The following is a 24,180-nucleotide window of genomic DNA, read 5'->3' as shown; positions in this document are numbered from 1 at the left end:
TATATGTTATTTTGTATTTTTTTAATGCTATGCCTCCACTTCCCATCTAGATAAGAATACCCACAATTTTTGCACAACACCAGGCCATAGTAGGAAGCCAATTATTATTGCTTGATTGATTGATAGACTCTTTCCCTAGCTGTCTTGTAGCCTTTAGCTATCAGGGCTTCCTATGAAACATAAACACTATACTGTATATAGTTCTTTTTACAGTTTCTATTCTTGCCATATTACAATTCACTAGTGTCTTATATTATCAGACATATTGGGAATTTATGGCTTTGATGCATACTACTTAATATTTGTGTATTTATACATATAAATCAAGAACTATTTATTGGTACCTAATATGTATAATTTAGGGGGAAAATGGATGGTTTTCCATCAACAAATCATAGTGACATTAATTTTATACTTTGAATTCACTCACAATTTTACCAACCTCAGAAGCAGATGGGTCTTGGCTTTCTTTAATGAAATCCTTTGCCTGCCATCCTCTGGAAGTATCTGCATTGCACTGGGTGTAAATCAGAGTTGAAAGCTTCTCATTTCATCAGTCACTGCTTTTCTCTTCATTTATATAGAACTTTTACTTGTGTCAAGTGCTTAGGTACTTTGGGGGCTTTATTAGTTTTCTTTCACAAAAGTCCCATGAAATAGGTAACAAAGTTTATCAATCTTTTATAGATAAGAAAACTAGTAAACTACTCATCTAAAATCAGACTGCAGATTAATACAGAGTCTGGATTAGAACTGGCAGTCTCCAAAGTCTTCCCAATGCTAAGTCTGTTATAATTTTATGCTATATGTGCTTTCTCCGTTTGACTGCCTTTTGACATCAGTGTATTATTTTAAGGTTTTAATTGCCTCTCAAACAACAATTAAAACTTCTATTTAAGAAATACAGGGGAGTCTAAGAAAAGGGTCACTAGTAAATCTCCAACATTATGTACAAGTTGAAAAGTTATATTGGAACACTGTTTATTAAACTTACTGAAATTATATAGAATATAATAGAGTTGTTACAGAATTTATTCATGGACATTTCAAGTGGTGCAGATCATCTTGATTAGTTTATTCTCTGCTTGGAACATGAAATTTTTGAAGAGTAAAGTCTGCCCTCAACTAAAACTGCCATCTTATCTAACACATTCTTGCTCATAGTAAGGGCTGAAACATCACTGATCAATTGGTATACCAAATATAGGTATGCATGATAATCATGTCAATGTGAAAAAGTTGCTTCTGGTTAGTTGTTCAACCTCGGTTGAATATTGACAAGCAAACATTAATTTTAAAATTATTTTAAAGTAATGCAACCTATGTAGATGGCTGACTAATTCAAATGGCCTGATCACTGAATCTTAACTTTAAAGTGGCCCCTTGTTATCCCTCTTTGTGTCACTTAAAAAAATTCCTGTCGGTGCCAATTTAAATGAAGCAATCCCTCGATTTTCTAATCTGTGGAAAATTTACAAAAATGTTCAGAAACACCTGTGCTCACATAGACACACAGACACATACACATACCCTCAATTCATCATTGCCTAATGATTGCCCCCAAGCAATCATCTTCTCCATGAACTAGTGGCACTGTGTCAGGTAGAACTCATATCTTCACAATACAGAACTATGTTGCCTTCAGAATTTTAATTTTATAAAAAGTAGTCTCTGTGATTATGTGCATACTCAACAGGTAAGATTTGGAAAATGTGAAGCACTTTCACCATGGAGGTCCTTCTGAGTAAGTTGTTTTGTTCCTTTCCAACTACAAGGATACAAATAGTGCTCTGACTTGTGTTTATGATGAGACTTGTACCTTGGTGCTTGCTTCAGCTAAGATTATCAACTTGGAACTTTGAGCTGCTGAATCAGATGATTTGGTCTAGACAAGCACTATCTGATAGAAATAGAAGGCAAGCCAAAAACACAAGCCACCTGTGTAATTTTAAATTTTCTAGTAGCCACATTTAAAGAGGTAAAAAAAAATAGGTGGAATTAATTTTAATCATATTGTGTTAAACACAATATATTGTGCTAAATAAAAGCATTATCATTTCAACTTACAATAAACAAAATTATTAATGAGATACTTTATGTTCATTTTTTCACAGTAAGTCTATGAAATATGGTGTGTAACTTACAACACACGTCAATTCAATCTAGTCACAGCTGAAGTGTTCAGTAGTCACCTTTGGCTAGTGGATACTGGATTGGACAACACAGCCCTAGAACTTTTCTTGCCATGCATCTAAGTAGCAGCAACCAAATGCATTCTCATAGGCAGGTTTGGTACTGTATTCTATATGCCCACAGTTCTCTTTACAAACAGATGCCCAGCCTTAATCAGTCCATTACCAGTGTCAATATCAGACCAGAAAGGAAAAAACATTTAGTCTCTGTTTAGTTCTAGCAATATGGTTTAATCTTCCAGGCTAGCTAAACTACTTGACTAATCTTTCTCTCAGCCAACTCTGCAACTAAATTCAGTACACTCCTCTCTACATGGCACATGACTCCAGGGGTGTAAGTCTCCCTCGCAACATGGGACATGACTCCCAGTGATGAGCCTAGACCTGGCATCATGGGATTGAGAAGGGCTTCTTGACCAAAAGGGGGAAGAGAAATGAAACAAAATAAAGTTTCAGAGGCTAAGAGATTTCAACTAGAGTTGAAAGGTCATTCTGGAGGTTTTTCTTATATATTGTATAGATATTCCTTTCTAGCTTCTAGTTTATTAGAATAGCTAGAGGGAAATACCTGGAACTGTAGAACTGTAATCCAGTAACTTTGATTCTTGACGATTGTATACGTATATAACATTTATCATGTAACCATGAGATTGAGGAAACCTTGTGACTGACACTCCCTTTACCCAGTATATGGGCAGATCAATAATATAATAAAGACAAATATGTATCAATAATAGGGGGGGATAAGCAGTATGGGGTGTTTTGGGTATTCTTTTTTTATTTTTATTTTTTTCTATATTTTGGAATAATGAAAATGTTCTAAAATTGATTGTGGTGATGAATGCACAAATATATGATGATACTGTGAGCCATCGTTGTATACTTTGAATGCATTATATGGTCTGTGAATATATCTCTATGAAATTGCATTAAAAAATACTTGGCCAAAAGGATAGCCATCAAATCACCAAGTCTATCCTTCTCTTCCCTCTCAAGCAAGCAAAAAACAAGAACAACAAACACACACATACAAAACAACCCAACACTCTAAGCTGTCTTTTAACCACAGCCTGGTATCTCCATATTGTCATATTGTCATAGAGATATATGTCAACAACTTGAACGATAGCCAGACAGGAGTACTGGGAAAGAATTGGGTGTGATTCATCAGGCTAGTGCCCTAGGGCAGAGATTGAAAACCCATGATATGAGCTAACAGAGAAATCACAACTGGGAGGTTGATTAGATTCAGTGTAGTTTATGTTCTACCTTCCATCCTCTCCTCCCATATAGAAACATTCCTCACAAAATGCGCTTAACTGTGCAATACAATATTCTGTGGAAGGAAAAATACTTCCTGATTTCATGCTCCACAGCATTAGATTGATAGGCCTTGTAATTTTACCCAAAATGGAGCAACCACAAATGCTCTTCTTTTTCATTTATAAATATTTAATCCCTGTTCGAAACATGCTATGCTATATGCCGGAATAATACCCTACCGTTGTGGGTTCCACAGGTTAATCACAAATTGCTAAAAAGGCAACATAGCATCAGCAGAGTTCATTAGGTCATGGGTATAAGACAGTGCAAGGAAAAAATGTTTCCTGCACACCTAAGCAAGGAGATAATGGAAAACTCAGGAAAAGAGCTGTTTGGGACATTTGAGTGAGGTATAGTTTTCATATACTGGTTTTTTTTAAATCTGATTTGAGTTAAAGTGTAAGGCAAGTAATCATCTTCACTAATCTCTCTAACAGTATAAGAAAGACAAGGGAAAATGCATAAGGACATATAAGTTGGAAGAGAAACTTGTGAGTTAAAGAAATAAGTTGTACCTGTGTTGAGACCTAGTAGAATGACATGGTGGGATTTGGTTTGTTTCTTGTTACTACTTGTATTTCTTCAGAAATATGGCCCATTGGCCACTATGCTAATGCTAGTTCCTTTAGTGGAAAGGCAGCTGTTTATTATCTATTCTGATGAATGGAGGAAGTATGGGTTCAGATATTTTTTTACTATGAAAAAGTGATCCTAATACATCCATATTTTCTTGAACAATAAATGGTTAGCCAAAACTTTAGGTGATTTCAATTATACCCAAGTCTTGGATCTTTTTTATCTTAATACAAGAGATGAAGAGAAAACAAAAGCCAACTTTCATAGAGAAATATGTCTTGTTAAGTCCAATAGCCTCAGGGTTGTCCTATAGGTAGAGAATCATCGTATTTTCTAAACTCAGAATCAAGACACTTGTTTAATAAGGATTAGTTTCTTGTTAGAAAGCATTTTATGAAAACAGAACTGAAAGTTGGATTGTTCTAGAAACAATAATATCGAACTCTTATATAAGCACAAGGATCAGGCATTTATTGTGAGTCTAAGTGCTTTACATTATATTAGCATTAATTCTTACAACCCTCTGATGTGGGTACTCTTTTTACCTAATCCTTTTACAGATGAAGAAACTTTGGCACAGAGAGATAAAGAAACTTGTTCAAAGTCACCCAGCTTGTAAATTTGAACTGGGATTCAAAATTCAGGCAGACTGGAATCAGTCTGTACCCTCAACTGCCCCGTCATGTGTTACCATCATGGCCATGGGTTGACAGAACAGTGCTTCTAAAATGTCCTCAGGTTGAAAGTTCTATTGATCTTTAAAATATCATCTTCAGTGTGCCCCAGATTTCTATCACTAGAATCCCTCCTTCCTATAAATGTAATTTCCAAGGAGGCCCTCATTAAGTGCAAATATTATTGGAAATAAATAAAACCCATTATAGCCTACTTTATCCAGTAGCACAACACATTTAGCAGCTTTGATGATGATTAAAACAAAAAAAAAAATCAGTTAGCTATTAAGTAGACTCCTGAGGGAATTGAAGACAGACCGTATTAAGTTTCTTAGGTCAGGAGAAGAGACCCAAAATATATGGAATCAACATGAGGCTGTGAGAAAAGAAAAGGACAAGAAAGTAACTAAGCAGGTTAGAAACAGTAAGAGATGTCCCACTTGTCTATATATTCAGCTAAAAGTTAACTCTGTCCAAAGTTCGGGAAGGCATTAAGAAAACCAGACCTGATGAAGATTAAACAAAAACTGTAATTTTCTGTCTGTTAATCAAAGTAGCCCATATTTGCCTTGTTCAACTGTTTATTCAGCAGAGATTGTAATAATAAAAATAGCAAAAAATAGGCTGAATAATATGTGTACCATCCTCTGTTCTAAAGATTTTTCCTGGATTATTTCATCAAATCCTCACACAAATCCCTTGCAAAACGTACTATTATTCCTATTTTAATGATGAACAAACTGAAGCACTTGATTTTATCTTAACCAAAATTCAATAGGGTATGCAGGGTATGCAAGGTGACTTTCCTAAGGTTAAAACCTAGTTCTGACATAGCTAGTAAATAGTAATAGAAGAATTCCAAGGAATCGTTGAGGTTCTCCCATTTCTTACCAATCCATCTGAAATCTGAGCACTTTACACAAGAGCAACTGACCTGTCCTTTGGATTTTAGCACTATTTTTAAAATAAAGAATCCCATGGCAAAAGCTTTAGGGGGCAGGAGAGAGATGGGGGAATTTTTATGTGTTGTATCTTTCCACTTTCCACTTTCTCCTTCCCCCATAAAACTGATTCAGAATGCATTTAAAAATCTGTACTTTAAAATTAAGTGTGACTTATATGAAATATCCAGAATAAGCAAATTCATAGAGACAGAAAGATCAGGGGCCGGAGAAGGAGGGACAATGGAGAGTTATTGTTTAATGAGTACAGAGTTTCTGTTTGGGGTGATGAAAAAGTTTTGGAAATGGATGGTGGTGATGGTTGTACAACATTATGAATTTAAGTGATGTCATGGAATTGCACACTTAAAAATGTTAAACGGCAAATAGTACATTATATATGACACCACTCTAATTTTTTTTAATGTGACTGTGTGAGTTAATTTCAGTTAAACACCCCACAGACCACTTCACAGAGCCCAACTCAAAGACAGAAAGCCCTTGGGGCAGGGATAATCTTGCAGTTCCTTCCAAAATACAGTTCTCCAGAAGAGAAATAAACTTCTCTTTTAAGTTTAGCTTCCCATGGGAATTAACTCAAAATCCATCCTCCAAAAATACCACTATTGGAAAGTGGAATTGGTTTTTTATAGTCCAATACGTTAGATCGTGACTTCAGTGGTTCTTAATCTTTTTGGTATCACCCACTCCATAGGAAAACTCATGCAATTCAAGAAAGATCGCCTCCAAAATATGCACATACACACACACACATGCAAATTTTCACACTTCATCGGGAATTTGATGGTTGCATTGAAGCTCTTACACACAGTGGCCACTGAAAGAGAACTCATACACAGATTAAGTACACTTGAGTTTATCCAAAGGCTGGGAGACACTGAGTATCAAAGGAGAAGGAGGACTTAACTGGGAACCATCTCAATTCATGCAACAAGAGCATTCCCAACTCCTAGTTGGATTATATCATGAGTAGCATTTATTTTAAAAACCCTCCTAGAACAATTATCTTTTAAGCACCTTATCCCTGGTCTCCTCTTCATTTTACAGTGATTTGTCCTTTTTCAATGAGCCTCTCAGGCATATGTACACGAGAATGAATCATGTTCACCTGTAATAAAAGGGGAAAGGGATGTTGCTAATTAAGAGCAGGGCAATTCATACTTCTTCTTAGCCCTGGGGAGAAATACCCCGGGGTGTTGAAGACAATCTGCTTGGACAAAGAAAAGAGGAGCTTTCAAGTCAGATGCACAGTGCTAGGCCTTCTTTTGTGAGTTGATTTTCCCACAGGGTGACATCCTGGCAATTTCTGTCACCCAATCAATGACAGAACTAAGTAGATGAAGCTGAAAGCTGGGTTAGATACAAAAAAAAAAAGAGGAATGCTTAATCAAACAAAAGCTACCTCAGTTTTTGCCATGAAGGGAAGCCAATTTAAAAGGCAGTAGCAGATTAAACAGGAATCTGAAACAGAGAGACAAAAATCATATTAAACCATTAAAAAACGAAGACAGAAGAATGTCACAATGCCCATTATTAGGAGAAAAGGCACAACATTACCATATAAGTTCCAAACAATAAGACATGATGTCTGCTTTAGATGTATAAAAATAGGTCTTTTGTTCTCAGCATGTATTTTAAATTAAATGCCATTGTTTAATTAATAGACTCTAACCTCATGCATTAAAGAAATGCTTATGGTCATATTTTAGGCCACAAAATTACTTCTGAATCTCAAAAACAGGGACAGCCAATGCATTTAAAATTATAACACATGAAGAACTTACATTTCTATTGTATCAGGTCTTTTTAAAGATTCCAAAAACGTTAAGGAAAGAGTCTGGGAACCTGAATTTTAACAAGCTATAGGTGATAAACCTCCGGAAACATAAGAATCATTAATTCATATCTTCACCTGGAAGGTTCCAGAAAACACCACCATAAAACGGTAGCCCTGCATGTAAAGTCCTCTTTTTCCACATTGCTAGTGAATGGGATTTTCCTCCTTTGCTCCTTGTTCTTACTCCTTGCCACTAAAAACTCCTCTACCCTTTGGGAGAAGCCATAGTTGCCCCCTCTGACAGCCCACATGGTTTCTGTAGGGTAACAGTACAAGGGAGGGGTATCAGTAAAAAAAGGAGGAAGCAGATAAAAGAAAAGCTCTTTTCCCACTACACTCTTAGCTCCCTATTCCTACTTCTACTTCATGAGATATCTCCATCCCATCCACCCCATCTTCACTCCCAGATTCTCACTTCAGAGCTCCATCCCATCTCCAATGTTGAAACACTTAAATAAATGACATTGCATCTACCTCTGAAGTACAATGAATTTTATTTCAGTACTTTTTATGTCCAAAGACCCACTCATGTACCCTCCACATATCCTTCTCTTTTTCCTGATCATTTCAAAATCCCTTTCTGTTTCATCATTACTGTCAAGGTTATAGTCAGAGCAAAGGAAGGAGCCCATATGGAAGCCACAGGATATAAGCAAGGCAGAGGAAGATGAGAAGTCCAATTCTTGTACTACTCAGAATAAAAAGAGGTGGCCAGAGAATCTAAACTTGACCAAAGAACTGCCAGTCAGGGCTTCTGCTGGAAAGAGGCCCCTTGCCTCTCCCCCACCTGAATTTCTTGCTCCATAGACCTTACCTGCTGTTTCTGCTAATCATATCACACCATCAGCATGCTCCATGCTTCGGCTGACAAGATGACTTGAAAGAATTTGGAGGCCTTCCAACTCATTGCTCAGCAGGGAGTGGTAACTTATAAGTGGACAAAAACCCTCTGCCAAGGTAGAAATGTTCTGCTGCCACAAGAGCTATCCTAATCTTCTTTCAATAGAGAACTTTCATTGACATTCTAGGATTCTATTCATGGAGTGTCACAGTTCAGATATAATATGAGCTTAAAAAGTCTTTTGTTTGTCAGCCTGAAATATAATCATCATTTATTTCTTCACTCATTTTACATTTATAAAAATAACATCAGTTTTCTGAGTAGTCAAACTTTGACCATCACCAGTTTTCTTGTTCTCAGCTGCCTGAAACCGTAGAAGTCAATGGTGGCATACCAAAAACAAGGGCTTTGGAGTCAAGCAAATCTTACTGTGAATCAAGTTCTGCCATGTACTAACTGCATGATTTGGAACAACTTATTTAACCTCACCAAGCTTAAATTTCCACATCTGTAAAATAAGGATGATAATTTTATCTTGTGAGAACTTAATTAACAAATATTCATTGAACTCTTCTGGGTACCGGGCATCTGGACACATAAACCATAACCTTAAGCAACCTGAAGTCTGTTTGCAACAACGCACAGGTAAATGGGCAGTTATATCACCACATGATAAGTGTTCTGAAGAGGAAAGAAGGAACAAAAGTTACAATAGCATCTGGGAGGAAAACCTAAATCATTCTTGAGCAGGAAAGAATGTTCAAGGAAGGCTTTGGGGAGGGGATGGCATCTAAGATGATTCCAAAAAAAACAAGTTGGTATTAGGAAAGAAGGATGGGGTTGAGGAAGCACTTGCCAACACAGAGAGGACATCAAGTCCAAGGCTGGGAGGCAAAGTCAGAGCAAGGCACATTGGAGGTTTTCAGGTTATGGCGTAACTGGAGAAAAGAGTGAGGTGAGGGCTAGGAGGATGGGAAGAGATTAAACTGCAGAGAGTGGGGAGGTAAGAAGCAGTGCCATCGGAAGGGCATCGCCTGTGCCAGTCTATTCTAGGACAATGTGGCAAAGGTGATGGGAAGCCTTGGAATGGTGTCATGCAGGGAAGTGACACCACAAGATTTTCACTTTAGGGGATTGTGCTACCTAAAGTGAAAATTAGCAGTAGCATAATGTATCTGGCACATAGAAGTTTCCAGTAAGTGAAAGCTGGTATTATTTATTAAATCATTTGCCCCTTTTCATTAAAATAACAATCTTGGGGTATTTTTCTTGGGTTCCCCACCCCGAGGTTCTGTGTGTGAGTGTGTGTGTGTGTGCACACAGTGTTTTACTCCCCATAAACTATGTTGTTGGCATTCTACTCATCAACAGAAAATCATCGTGAAAGCAATTTTGAATAGTATAACAATTTAACATAGGAAAGACAGCTCCATAACTACAGATTTTCCTCAAAAACACCAGGATTTGATTCATTTTGGCTTCTGACTCCTTGTAAGTCTATCACTGTAAGAAGCCCCGGCAATTCAGGTAGGTATTTTAAATATTTGACTTCTCCATGACAGAGAAGACAGTTGATTGATCATTGTCATTTCTCATTATTGTAACTTAAACTTGTCACCTTCCTCCTGCCAGTCACAGAAGGTCTCTAGAAATTCGAAAGCTACTTTCTTGACTTCTTGTGATTCTATGCACTTCATGGTCAATAAAACCATGAAGTGCTTTGGACTGTAACTTTTTTTTTTAATTTTGAGGTTGAACTCTATTGAATTTCATCTAACAGGGCCTGCTTGTTTATTTCATAGGAGAGAAGTATATGGTCCAGTGATTTCTTTTTTTGTAGTAAGGTTCATAACAAATGTGTTTGCATCATTGTTGAGCACCTTGATAAACTTGGAAAATGTTTTAGAATCACCAGTTAGCTTGGAAACATTAGTCATCATCATCTCACCCCAGGAGATGCATGTATTCTGATCTAGATGTGAGTCACTGACCATCTTTAACAGAGAAGCCAAAAAGTCACCGGTGAGTCCAACCTGCTTCCTTGTGAATCACTCTACAAGGAAGTAACTGTTTGTTTTAACCCTCAAGAACACCCCTTAAGAACTCTCATCCCATCTGGACCTGACATTGTGGGATTAAGAACATCTTGACCAAAAGGGGGGTGCAAAATGAAACAAAATAAAATTTCAGTGGCTGAGAGATTCCAAATGGAGTCCAAATGGGCACTCTTATGCACTAACAGATAACCCTTTATAGGTTTCAATGTATTGGAATAACTAGAAGTAAATACCTGAAACTAACAAACTGCAAAAAAAAAAAAAAAAGTCTTCACCTGAGCAATGTAGTTATTTTAGATTATTTGTTTTCCTTATTCCATTGTTTGGTTATGGTTTGTTAATTTTCTTGAGGTATGGTAGGAACATGGTGGAAGGAAAGTAGTTATTTAAGGTTATTTGTTTTTCTTAATCCTTTGCTTTGTTTTGTTTGAAATGTTGTGTTTTTTGTTGTCTGTTTTTTTAATTTTTCAATAAATAAAGTTAAAAAAAAGAACTCTCATCCTTTGTTATTAATTTTATTTGCACAGGTCTGCCTACATGTTTACGTCCTTCAATGTCCTAGTGCCAACCATACTGTCATGATTAAAGTTCCCATTTTTGACTTTTTTTTTCTTTTTTCCCTATGTTTTTTTACTTACTTTTGTAATGCAAATGTATTACCAAGTGCTTTTTAAATATTTAGCGTCATCTTAAGCAATAGGTATGCTACAAATAAACATAATTTTTTAAAGGAAAAAATGCATGTTGTGAAGTTCAGAATGGATAGGAAAATATCTGTGGAATTGTTTTGTTTGTTTTGTTTACTCTTTTATTATATAGTTTCCTGTGCTTATTGTTTGTTAATAAGAATACTACCACAAATGATAATAATAATAGCAATAATAATGATAGTTAAAATAAATTGTGTGCTTTCAATGATCCATGTACTACTGCTTTACATTTATTATGTTGTTTAATCCACCCAACAAATCTAAGAAGTTAGTATTACTAGCCACAGTTTACAGATAAGGGAGCTAAGGTGTAAAGAAATTAAATGACATGTTAAAGTTCACACTATTGCAAAGGAGTAGACCCCAATTCTCTCTTCCTCTAGAGTCAGTTCCCTTATCCACTATGTTGTGCCTCAAGAAATATAAAAAAAATCAGTAAATGTATATGTCTGACCTTGAGAAGAGCATTGTTTTAGTTTGCTAAAGATGACGAAATGCAATATACCAGAAATGGACTGGCTTTTAACAATGAGGATTTATTAGCTAACAAGTTTACAGTTCTGAGGAGGAAAATGTCCAAATCAAGGCATCAACAGAAAAATACCTTCTCCCCAAAGACCAACTACCTGCAACCCTCAGCTCCTCTCACAAGGCCGGGCACATGGTGACATCTGCTGGTCTTTCCCCTCTCTCCTGGGTTTTGTTGCTTCCATCTTCTGGCTTCAGTGGCTTCCTCTCTGTTTCTGTGTTTTCTCTCTTCCTCTGCATGTTCTCTCTCAGCTCTGCTGGCTTTTCTCTCCAAGCTTCTCTGTGTGCTTTCTCTCTGAGTCTCTCTCCATATTCATCCCATTTATAAACGCCAGTAAGATCAAGACCCACCCTGAATGAGGGGCTTCACATCTTAAGATCCTACTCACCAAAAGATCCTACTTAAAATGGGTCCACCCACAGGAATGGATTAACTTTAAGAATATGATTTTCTGAGGTGCATAATGCCGCCAAACCATTGCAAGCATATTCTGATTGTAGAGAAAGCCATACATTCACAACACATTGAATAGTGATATGAAAAACTACAAGAGCTGTCAAAGAGCGGGTGCCAAAAGAATAGCACAGTCGATAGAACTTCAAAAGTGGACAAGCTTACAGCCAGCTGGAGAGATCTGGGCATCTTTATGGCTTTGGAGACATTGAATTGGCTCAAGAAAAATAGACAGACTTTGAAGAGACCAGAAGAGTGGGGATGACCCTCCAGAGGACAGGAGGAGGAGGGATTAGGTGTGGGAAATGTACATAGAGTGAGTCAACCCGTTAACTGGAAAGGAGGACATAATAAGGTAAGAAAATTAGGCCAGGGCATTTTTAATTGGTCTTTAATGTCAGGGCATTTTCTTTAGCCAGTGGGAAGATGGAAGGGAGATATGTAGATTCTTTCCAGTGTCACTGAAATATCAAGGGCTTCAGAGTCAAAAGGTCCTGACTCAAACTCGGGTACCAGGTGATTCCTCAGGCAACTGACTCAACCTCACTGCACTTCAATTTCTGTAAAAGGGAAATGAAAATTAAAATCTTCACTTTGCAGGGTGTTTTCTGGAGTAGGGATAGTTTGCACGCAGCATAAAACAATATGCTAGGCACATAGTAGCTTTCGAATAAATGGCAGGTATCTTTATCTTAGTTTCAATGCATTTGTTGCAAAGATGATTCCGTTGCTTTAAGTATTTTTTATCTTCTCACTAAAAATTTTCCTCAGGGAAAGCATGTTCACTCATTGCAAAAAAAAGTCAGCTGCATCATTTTTCTTTAAACACGAATTGACTTTTTTCTCCTGTAAATGTACCATTTCTAAGCACCTTAACATTCACATTTTGGCGTGTTTTCTTCCATTTGGTTTTCCCTGGGTGTGATGTTCTTTTATTAGCCATGACCATAGTGTATATACAATTCTTGTCATTATTTTTTTATTTGTGTATTGCTTTTGCTTAAGAAATAATACAAAGATTTATGACTTAGTAACCAGATTCAATTCTAAATGATTTTTAACTCTTTCAAAAATTGAAATTCTCAAATGTTAATAATAGGGAAAACTATTGTGAGAGCGGAGTATATGGGAACTCCATACTTTCTGCATGATTTTTCTGTAAACCTACAACTGCTCTAATAAAAAAATCAAATTTTTCATTTAAAAGATGGAGATGTCCATATTAATACAATATATTTTTATTCAATAAACAGTTTGCTAAATTCTTATAAAGTATAGGTCACTGTTCTGTTCCTCCAAGGGAATTTCTAGACTAATGAGGTACAGTCCCTGCCCTCAGGAAGCTTCTAGGGCAGCTAAAATAAGGTTACACACAGTATGTAATGATGTGCTACCAGATCTGAGTACAATTTCAGGATGGTTCCAAAGCTGTTTTTGCACAACTGTGGCATTGTTGAATACAAGTATGGTGCCCCGACATTATCTCGATGAAGGGGCTAATACTTGACTGGATGTGTTAAAAATCAGCTACATTGTTTTATCATCATTCTTCATCTGTGTCTAATGAGAGAATATACACACCTTCACCCTCATCCACCTAGCTTGTCATTTCTGGCCACTCAGTCAACATTTCATAACCTGTAAAAGAAAGTAAGTCTTTGAAAACAGGACGAGTTCTTTTTTTCGTGGCATACAATGTTGACAGAAATATACTCCAGAAGGATTTAATGTAGCTTTTTTTGGTTGCTGGCACAGCTCCTTTAGTGCACTAGTAAGTGAAAAATGAGCTTGGGAAACTCCTGACAGTCGAACAGGAGCTTGGAGAGTCCTAGACTCAAAGCCAACGATTAGATTCTACTGTACAAACAGGGAAATGTCTGTGAACTCCTCACCTTTGAAAGGTAAACACTGAGAAGGAAACACTCCTCCCAGGTTCTTTGAAGCATTCACCTTGTAAAAGGAAAAAGGACTTCTTTAAAGAGTTCTTCATGCAGAGAGAAAAGGAAGTTCTTTGAAGTCCAGGGATAATTTCAGGTCTCCAAGAAACCAGCCATAATTCTATCTACAAGCTACTCTTGACCCTTTGGACTGAAAACAATAGAACCACAACTAGGTCATTTCTTTGTCAATGTGAACAAAATCAGAAAGAAAAAAAAATCTCCAGGAAAGATACAAAAACTGTAACCATCCAAAAAGCAGCTCTCTTGAAACCCTCTCTCAGTTCCCTCTAACTCCTTAGCTAAAAGATAAGCCATCTATACTGGAGAGAGTAATTAATATATTAAAATTTTTTGCTTATTTAAAAAATATAATTGTGTAATAGAAAAGATATACCTTTGTAAATTTCGGATACCCAGTTAATGTAACTTTCTTTGCTTCAGCTCGATTAAGTACTCAAAACCAGGATCCAAGAGCTAAGTACCCCTCTGATTTCAATTTATTTAATAAACTAAATGGTTTATTGTAGGATCTCTGGGAAAAGCTCCAAAAAGACAGCTGGTAAAATTCCCAGGAGGATGGTCACTTAGGCAATGTCCTATTGATTCTTCTATTTGTCCAAATGGATTACCTGACCAGTGCCCAGTTAGCCTACTCAGCTAACTCAATCCTGATATTATCTCCTCTTCAACAAATCTGAGTCACACTTCACTGTCATCGTTGCTTCACACAGTCACAAGGAGAAAAGCAACTTAAACTATGTCAACCATCTGAGTATGGGTTTAGGTGATTTGCACCAGAAGCTTTGAAACAGAAGTTTTAGAGGATTGGAAAATCTAAACATTTTCCCTTTGTTACACCTAGCTGTAACATTACTGCTTTTGCTAGAAAGGATAAATTTTCTTTTGACAAATAGGGTATGTGTGTGACTTCCTATTCCCCTCATGCTTCTAAAATTTCTCTAGCACTTCCATTTAGTTTGGGTGGCCTAGAGCTAATAAAGATAAGGTTGTGAAACTGCCATATGGGCCAGACAAGATTGGTTCATGGAAAATAACTGTCAACATGTAACGCATTCCCTAATCATGCCTAGAAGTTTCTCAAGGTTACAGGAATGTAGGCAAATCTGCGCAAACAGAATTAAAGATTAAAATGATTTTCATCATTCCACAGAGGTTTAGACTATAAAGGCCATGGTAGGTTAAAATGTCATCTCTGCCTAAAAACTACCCAACAGATATGTTATCAGTTGCCTTGTGATTGAAGACTTCAAAGAAAAATTCTAGAAATCTTCCTCAATGTCCAGCAGAGCTTCTGATTATGTGGGTCATCTCCCTTACATCCTCAATCTTGGGAGTATACTCTGAAGCTTTCACAAAACAATCATGGGGAAAAAAAAAAAAAAAAAAAGGAACAACTCTCGATAGCAGATAAAGCAAGTACAGATCATTCCACCCCAAGAAATGGTTCAGGCTGTAGATATAAAGAGGCTCAGGGAGAATTTTAGCAAATTCAAGAGATGTTTTGTTGTTGACTTTATGCCACGTACTATCTCTGCCGTTATGGAAATTATAGGTAAGAAGGTTCAGATGAAAATATAGACGAGCATTTCACAAAGGTTTACAAAAGGCAAATTAGAGGTGTTCCATGCATATTTTTGGAGCCCTTGAGGATGAAAGAGAGAGAATTGACTATGAAGCTGTTCAAAACACTGGCACTGTGAGAGACGGAACACCAGCTAAGTGGAACGATGATTAAGTCCTAAGTGACATTTTTACTAGTCGGTTTTATCTCTTAAATCCAATTTTGTTCCTACTATTGGGAATTTGGAATTTTTAGTTACTTCTTACTTTGATCTAGCGTTTTCTCCCATTGGAGTTCCACATTTTACAACTGAGTAGACTCAGATTCAGAAAGGTTTAATAATTTTCTCACAGTAAAGTCACCAATAATTAGTGGAACCAAAAGTTGAGCCTGGTTAATCTGATTCTAAATCCTATCAGTTCTCCCTTATATCATTGCAGTATTCATTACACAGGTAGTCTCCAAATTCAAAGAGATCATATTCCAATACTTTGTTTAGAAATCTGAATTTAATTCCTATAGAAACAATTATAAGTCAGGTAGTTAAGTTCCTGTCTAGTTCAGGAAAGTCAGTTTAATCCAAAATGTAATGAATATTGTAGACTTGTTAGAATTCTAAGATCTGGAAGCAAGAGATTTACAGTCCCTCAAATTACCATTGGTATTGTCATTTTTACAAAAGGTGCTTGTGTGCCAGAATGAAGCTATAATTCATGAAATTACAATCAATATTTCAGAAATAAGTAGAAAAAAAGAAGCCACTATGGGAAGAAGATACTTAGGTCAACAGGTCAGCCCAACCTAGAAATCTACCACAGAGGCCAATTCAACCTAAGCTACTCCTGATTTTTGTAGCCTTATTTCTTCTTCCACTTAAAAAAAAAAAAGCATTATTGGGAAACATGACACGTGTATAGCAAAGTACACTAAATATAAATGTGCAAGTCAATGAATTACCATAAATTTAAAACTTGTGTAAACTCTTCATAGTTCAAGAAATGAGACATTGCCAGAACTTAGAAATTCCCTCCTACTACTTCTCACTCAAAACCTGTTACTTGCCCCTAAGTGAAACCATATCCTTTATAGTCACTTCCTTGCTTTCCTTCTATGTTACTATCTATGTGTATATACATAAGTTCTTTAACATAGGCGTGATTATTTGTTAAATTTTACATAGGTAAAATCATACCATAATTATTTTTTAGAGCCCAGCTTGTTTTGCTCAACATGATGTTTGTAACACTCAACTATGTTTTTGAGTAGAGCTTTAATTTAATTTGCTTAATTTTATTGCTACATAAATTTCATTAGGCAAATTTATTATCTATTATGGTATTGATGACTTACGGGTTGTTTGCAGTTTTAACCAAGAAAAATAACACTGAAATGAGCAGTCTTGTATGTGATGTTCACACATCTTCATTGGATGTGTATTGAGATATGGAAAGGTAGGTTACAATGAAGTTAAACACTTAATTTTTATAGATAATGCCAAAACTTTTTCCAAAGTCATTTACCGTATTCTCACTCCCAAAGCAATGCATTAGAGTTCCAATGTTCCTATCTTTTTCAAACTTAGTAATGCCATCATTTTAATTTTATCCATTGTAGTGTAGTATTACAGCATTGTGGTTGTAATTAGCATTTCCGTTATTTATAGGTTGAGCACATTTTATAAGTTTACTGACCAGTTGCACATTTTATAAGTTTACTGGCCTCTTAGATATCCTCTTTTTAAGAAGTTCCAGTTAAAGTGTTTTGCCCATATTGCTATCAGGTTGGCTGTCTTTTACTTACTTGATTTTTTGGAGCTCTTTACATATTGAACATTTGTCAATTATATGTGCTGCAAAATCTGCTCTGTGGTTACCAGTTTTACTTTTTAATTGTGTCTTTTGGTGAACAGAATTTCTTAAATTTAATGTAGTCTAGATTCTCAATCTTTTATAGTTAGTAATTTTTATATACTGTTTAAGAAGTGTCTACATATCATGAAAACATTTTTTCCTTCATGATCTTCCAGACATTATAGTTCAGTACAAACCACCTGGAATTTATTTTTTGTATGATGAAGATAAGGATCAAATGTGTTGTTTTTAGCATATGGTTAACCTATTGACCCAGTACCATGTATTGAAAAGACCATCACTTCCCCCACTGCTCTGCTGTTCAAATTGTCAAAAATCAAGTGTCCAAATAGTCACACATGTTTCCGGGCTCTCTGTTTCATTCCATTTGAATACCCTTAAGACAGTACCAGATTGTCTCAATTACTGTGTCTTTATAAATATCTTGACATTTTTAGAGAAAGTCCGTCAACTTGTTCTTCAAATATTCTTTTCTTTTCTTAGGCTTTCCTTTATTTCCACAATTCTTTCAGATAATTATTTTAGAATCTCACACACACACATACACACAACAGTTCATCGTCTGATTGCAATTTCAATGTATCTATAGATCGGTTATAGGAGATTTGACATTTTTTTACAATATTGAATCTTTCAATGATATATCCCTCCAGTTATTTAGCTCTTCTTTAGTTGTTCTCATCAATGTTTTAAAGGGTGCCATGAGAAGAACTTTCACATATTTTGTTAAATTTATTTTTATACATTTCATATTTTTTAAACTATTGAAAATTGTATAGTTTAAGCTTTTTTATTTCATTTCTTGTATGTAGAAATGCAACTTGACTTTTAACAGCCCTTATTGAAGTGTAATTCACACACAAAATAAACTGCATGTATTTAAAATGTGCAACCATGTAAGTAGGGTCATATTTATACACCTGACAAAGCATCACAAAATCAACATAGTGAACATATCCATCACTCCCAAAGGTTTCCTTCTGTCCTTTGTAACACTCCTAATCTTTCCCCATAATCTTCTGTCCCTAGCCAAGCACTGATCTGCTTTTCATACTATAGATTAGTTTGCATGTTTTAGAATTTAATATTAGTAGAATCATACAGTATACATTTTTTGTTTGGCTTCACCATAACTATTTTGTGATCCATCCATGTTGGTTCATATATTAATAGTCATTTATCTTATTTTTGAAGAATATTCCATTGTATAAATGTGCCACAATTTGCATATCCATTCTTCTATTGATGGACATTTAAGTTCTTCCAATTTGGGGGTATTATAAACAAAGCTGCTGTGGACCTTCATGTATAAGTCTTGTATCAACACACGCTTTTACTTCTCATGCATATGTACCTAGAAGTGGAATGACTGAGTTATATAGTGGGTATATATTTAACTTCTTAAGAAATCACCAAACTGTTCTGCATATTGGTGGTTCCATTTCACATTCCCACAAGCAGTGTATGAGAGTTCCAGTTGTTCCACATCCACACCAACCTTTTTAATTTTAGCAACTCTTATTAGGTATATCGTGGTATCTAATTGAGGTTTCCATTGACAATCCCCTAATAATTAATGGAATGGAGCATCTTATCACATGCTTATTTCGCATCTGTATATCTTCTTTGATGAAGTGTCTCTTCAAGTCTTTTGCCCATTTTGTTTTATTGGATCACCTGCTATCTTATTATTGAATTTTGGAAGTTCTTTATATATTCTGGATACAAGATCTTTATCAGATACATAAATTGAAAACCTTTCTTCCACTCTGTGGCCTGTAATTTCATTCTCTTAATAGTGTCTTTCAAAAAATTGAAGGTTTTAATTTTGATGAAAAACTAGCTATTGTTTCTTTTTCCTTTTGTATTTTGGCCTTGTATCTAGGAAATCTTTGCCAACCCTAAGGTGACAGCTTGCCCCTATATCTTATTCTAGAATTTTTATGGTTTTAGTTTTTACATTTTAGGTCTATAATCAGTTTTGAGTTAATTTTTGTCTATGGTATGAGGTAAGAATCAAAGTTCATTTACATATGAATGTTCAATTGTTCCAGCCCCATTTGTTCAAAAGACTATCCTTTTTCCAATGTTACTATGCAAATCTATTAAATATCAATGGTGTATATATGTATATTTGTATTTCTGAACTCTCTGATCAGTTCTATTAACCTGTCTATCTTTATACAAATATTACACTGGTGACTGTAGCTTTATAAAAAGTCTTGAAACTATGTCCTTCAATTTAGTCATTCCTTTTCTATTTTGGCTATTCTAGCATTTTCATAGGAATTTTAGAATCAATTTGTCAATTTCTACAAAGGAAAATCCAGCTTAGACTTTGATTCAGATAGCATTGGCTATAGATACATTTGGAAAGATTTACTGATAATATTTATCAATATTGAGTCTTTCCACCCATGAATACATGTATCCCTCCATTTATTTATATCTTCTTTAGTTTCCTTCGGTAATATTTTGTAGTTTTCAGTATCCTTACATATTTCAAATTTTTATTTTATTTTCAACAGTATTTTTAATTCAATTTATGATTGATCATTGCTAGTATTTAGAAATGTAATCAAGTTTTGTATACTGATGTTACATTTTGCAACTTGCTAAACTTACTATTTCCAGTAGCTTTTTTGTAGATAAAATTTTCTACATAGATGATTTTGTTGTCTGGGCATAAGGACAACTTTGTTTCTTCCTTTCCAAACTAGATACTATTTTCTTCTATTGCCTTACAGCATCGGCCAGAACTTCTAGTACAATGTTGAATCAATGACTAAAAGTGTACATCGTTGCCTTGTTCTTGATCTCTGAAAAAATCATTCAGTATTTCACCATTAAATATGTTATCCATAGGTTTTTTTAATAGATGAAGGTTTTTAATAACAAATTCAATTTCTTTAATAGAAACGCACTGTGAAGATGATATCCTTCTCCCTTAGTGAGCTTGGATAGTGAGTATCTCTCAAGAAATCTGACCCTTTCACCTAAGTTGTCAAATTTAGTGACTTAAGATGGTTCATAATAGTCAAGTATTTTTCTTTTATCTGTAGAACCTAAAGTTATGTCACCCTTCTCATTTCTGATATTGATAATTTGTGTCCTATCTATTTCTTTCCTAATCAGTCTGGCTAGTAATTTATAGGTTTATTGATCTCAAAGAATCAACTTTTGGCTGTTTTCTATTTCACTGATCTCCTATCTTCAGCTTACTTAGAATTTCATATGTCCTTTGTTTTCTAGTTTCTTAATCCAGAAGTTGAGATCATTGATTTGTGACTTATCCTTTTTTCTAATTTGTGGCTGCATGTTACAAATTACCCTCTAAGTGCTGCATTAGTTGAATCCCTCGTTTTATATTCTGTGTTTTCACTTAATTCAATTCAAAATATTTTCTAATTTCCCTTTTGATTTGTGATTTGTCCCAAGGGTTATTTAGGGGTGTGTTCACTCATTTTCCAAATATTTGAGAATTTTCCAAATATCTGTTAATTTCTAATATAGTTCCATTTTAGTTTTAGTCAGAGGACATACATTGTATGACTTTAATCATTTTACAGATTTTGAAATGTATTTTACTACCCAGAACATGGTCTATCTGGTAAATGTTTCATGCACTCTTGAAAAGTGTATTCTCCTGTTGTTGAGTGGAATTTTCTGTAAATGTTAGCTGGGTTTATTGCAAGTTTTTCTATAAATATCAATTAGTTTGATTGATTGTGTTGTTCAAGTCTTTGTATCTCACCTTTTGGGGCCTGTTGGAACTTCAGTCTAGTTATAGTTCTGGAAGAAAAGACGGGTAGTAAAGGTGGGTCACGAGATGAATTAGAAGTGCCTTGCAAACAAATTAACTCAGGGCATTCCATTACAGTTTCATCTGGTGAAACAGGATTAATCGCTTCAGACAGAAGCGTGAGGGCTGTTTGCTCAGGGGAGGTGGTTACAGGTCTGTGAGACACAGCAGATAGAGGTTGGATGGCTGATTCCTCAGGGCAGACTGGAGGTCCAGTAGCTAGTTCCTTAGGGTGGACTGGTAAAGGTTTATCTGGCAAAGACTCAGAATCTAGGGTTTCAGTGTCCCCACTGCCATCATTTTCAACCCATATGTCCCCTTCCAGTTTTCAGGATCTCAATGCCCTCACTTTAATGACAGACACCCTCCAAGGTTGGGAATTTAGTTTACATCGTAATTCAGCCACTAGTACAATGAGACTCTGGGTTCAGTATTCAGAAATCTCAAGTCTGTGTCTACATGAAATAAAATTTTCTTTCAGGGCACCCATACAATTCTATCCTTCATGTGGTGCCTAAGTTTAAAATTTGAAGGCTCATCCCTTTCTTTTATAACTGCATCCAGCATATTTAGGAACAACCAGCCATCATTGTCATCTTATTGTTCCACAAAACTCTGTTGAAGTGTCGAAAACACTCACCCAAAGCCTTGCATATGATAAGCACTTGAGTAGCTGTATCCAGCAGTGATATTCTGAGTATCTCTATTACCAACTCATGCCATGGACTGTCAGTGCCATCTTGATTATTGGAAATGGAGTCATTAATGCTTTTGAATCTAGTCCGATTAGAGAACCAATTCCAAAACCCCAGAACCAGTTCAGAAATCTCATCCTTAAGATTTTGTTTCTTATGAATCACCCCACTCCCAGTACCAAAGCTGTATTAGTCAGGGTTCTGGGGGGAAACAGAACCAACAGAAGAAGTCTGTAAATATTATGAGATTTTTATAAGACTTGTCTCACATGACTTTGGGGGTGCACAACCCCAAATTTTGTAGGGCAGGCTGCAAGCTGGGAAATCCGATGAAGGTCCTTGATGAATTCCCCAGGAGAAGCTGGCTGGCTGAAGTAGAGATGGAAATTTTCCCTACTGACTGCTGAAATCATCACTTCTCCTTTTAAAGACTTCAACTGATTGGATGAGACATCTCTCATTATTGAAGGCAATCTCCTCAGTTGATTGAAGATGTAATCAGCCATAAATGCAATCAATTTACTGATGATTTAAGTCCATGAAATGTCCACACAATAATAATCAGACCAGTTCTTGCTTAACAAAACAATTGGACACCATCACCTGGCCACGATGACACATGAACCTAAACATCATATTGATTTACTGTTTACTTTTTCTATCAATGATTGAAATCTCTGCTATAATTGTGAATTTATCTATTCCTCTTACAGGTCTATCAGCTTTTACTTCACATAATTTGAATTTATTTCAGTAGATGCAAAAATATTTAAAGTTTTATGTACTCTCAGTGAATTGATCCCTTTATTGTTAAGAAATGACTTTTTATCTTTATTCTTTTCTCTGAAATTTTGTTTTTTATGATATTATTATAGTCACTTCAGCTTTCTTCTGATTAGTGTTAGTATGTTATATCTTTTTCCATTCTTTTATTTTTAAACTATTTTTGTTTTTATATTTAAAGCTTGTTTCTTATGGACAGAATATATTTGGGTCTTGCTTTTTAATCCAATCTGACAATCTCTTCCCTTTAATTAGGATAGTTACATCATTTACATTTAATAGGCTATTGATATGGTGGGATTAAGTCTTCCATTTTTTATTTGTGTTCTATTTGTTCCATCAATTCTTTGTTACCTTTCCCTCTTTAACTGCTTTCTTTTGGATTAACTGATAACTTTTTATGATTCCATTTTATATCCTTTGTTGCTTTATTAGCTAAAATACTGATGTTTTATTTTAGTGATTGCCCTAGAGTTTACAGTATACATCTTTAACTTACCACAGTCTAAATTCAAATGACTACATCACTTACAATACAGGAACATTACAACAGTGTCCCCTTCTGCCCTTTTTGTATCATATCCACTATTTTATCTAAATCTAATTTTCTTTTGAAAACCATATACTCATTTTCAGTTACTTTATTTTAATTAATAAATTTTCATGTGAGTTTTTTAATACTTTCCAGAGTTCTAATAATGTTTTCAATTATCTCTTATCTCCTTAATCACAGGAAGTAGACTTCTTTTAAGGTCTATGTTTGAATACTCCAATATCTGGAGTCCATATGGGTCTGTTTCTACTGTCTTGTATTTCTGCTGGTTTTCTTTCAGGTTGTCTTGTCTCTTTATGTTCAGATTATTCTAGAAATAATTAGAAATAATTTGAAACCAAGGTCTGTGTTATCTTCCTCCAGTCTATATGTTTGAAACTGTAACATCCCTGGAGCTATAACTCCAGGAAACCCTTACCCTAAAATTGTAGATTGAGATGGCACAATGTTGAGCTTCTCTAGTTGCAAACATTACTCCAGGTTCACCCTATCCTTAGGGTGCTGATCTTTCAGGATCTCATCTGAATTAAGAATGGTTCACAAGTATCCACATCTTCAGTGAATCCTGCTCATCACTTCCTGTTGCTTTAACCTTGGAAAATTGTCAACAGTGCCACTAAATCTTTCCAAATATGGGAGGCAAAGAAGGAAAAACAATAGGGTTTTTAAAACCAGCCCAAATATTGGGGTTATCCTGAGCATTTATAGTCCCCCAGAATTCATCTCATCTCTTCAATGCATTCTCCAATGCATTATGTCTCTAATGCATTAATTTGTTGTCTATCCAATGCATCCAGACT

This window comes from Choloepus didactylus, chromosome 8, assembly GCF_015220235.1.
Source record: "Choloepus didactylus isolate mChoDid1 chromosome 8, mChoDid1.pri, whole genome shotgun sequence".
Taxonomy (NCBI): Eukaryota; Metazoa; Chordata; class Mammalia; order Pilosa; family Megalonychidae; genus Choloepus; species Choloepus didactylus.
This window is presented reverse-complemented; position numbering follows the sequence as displayed.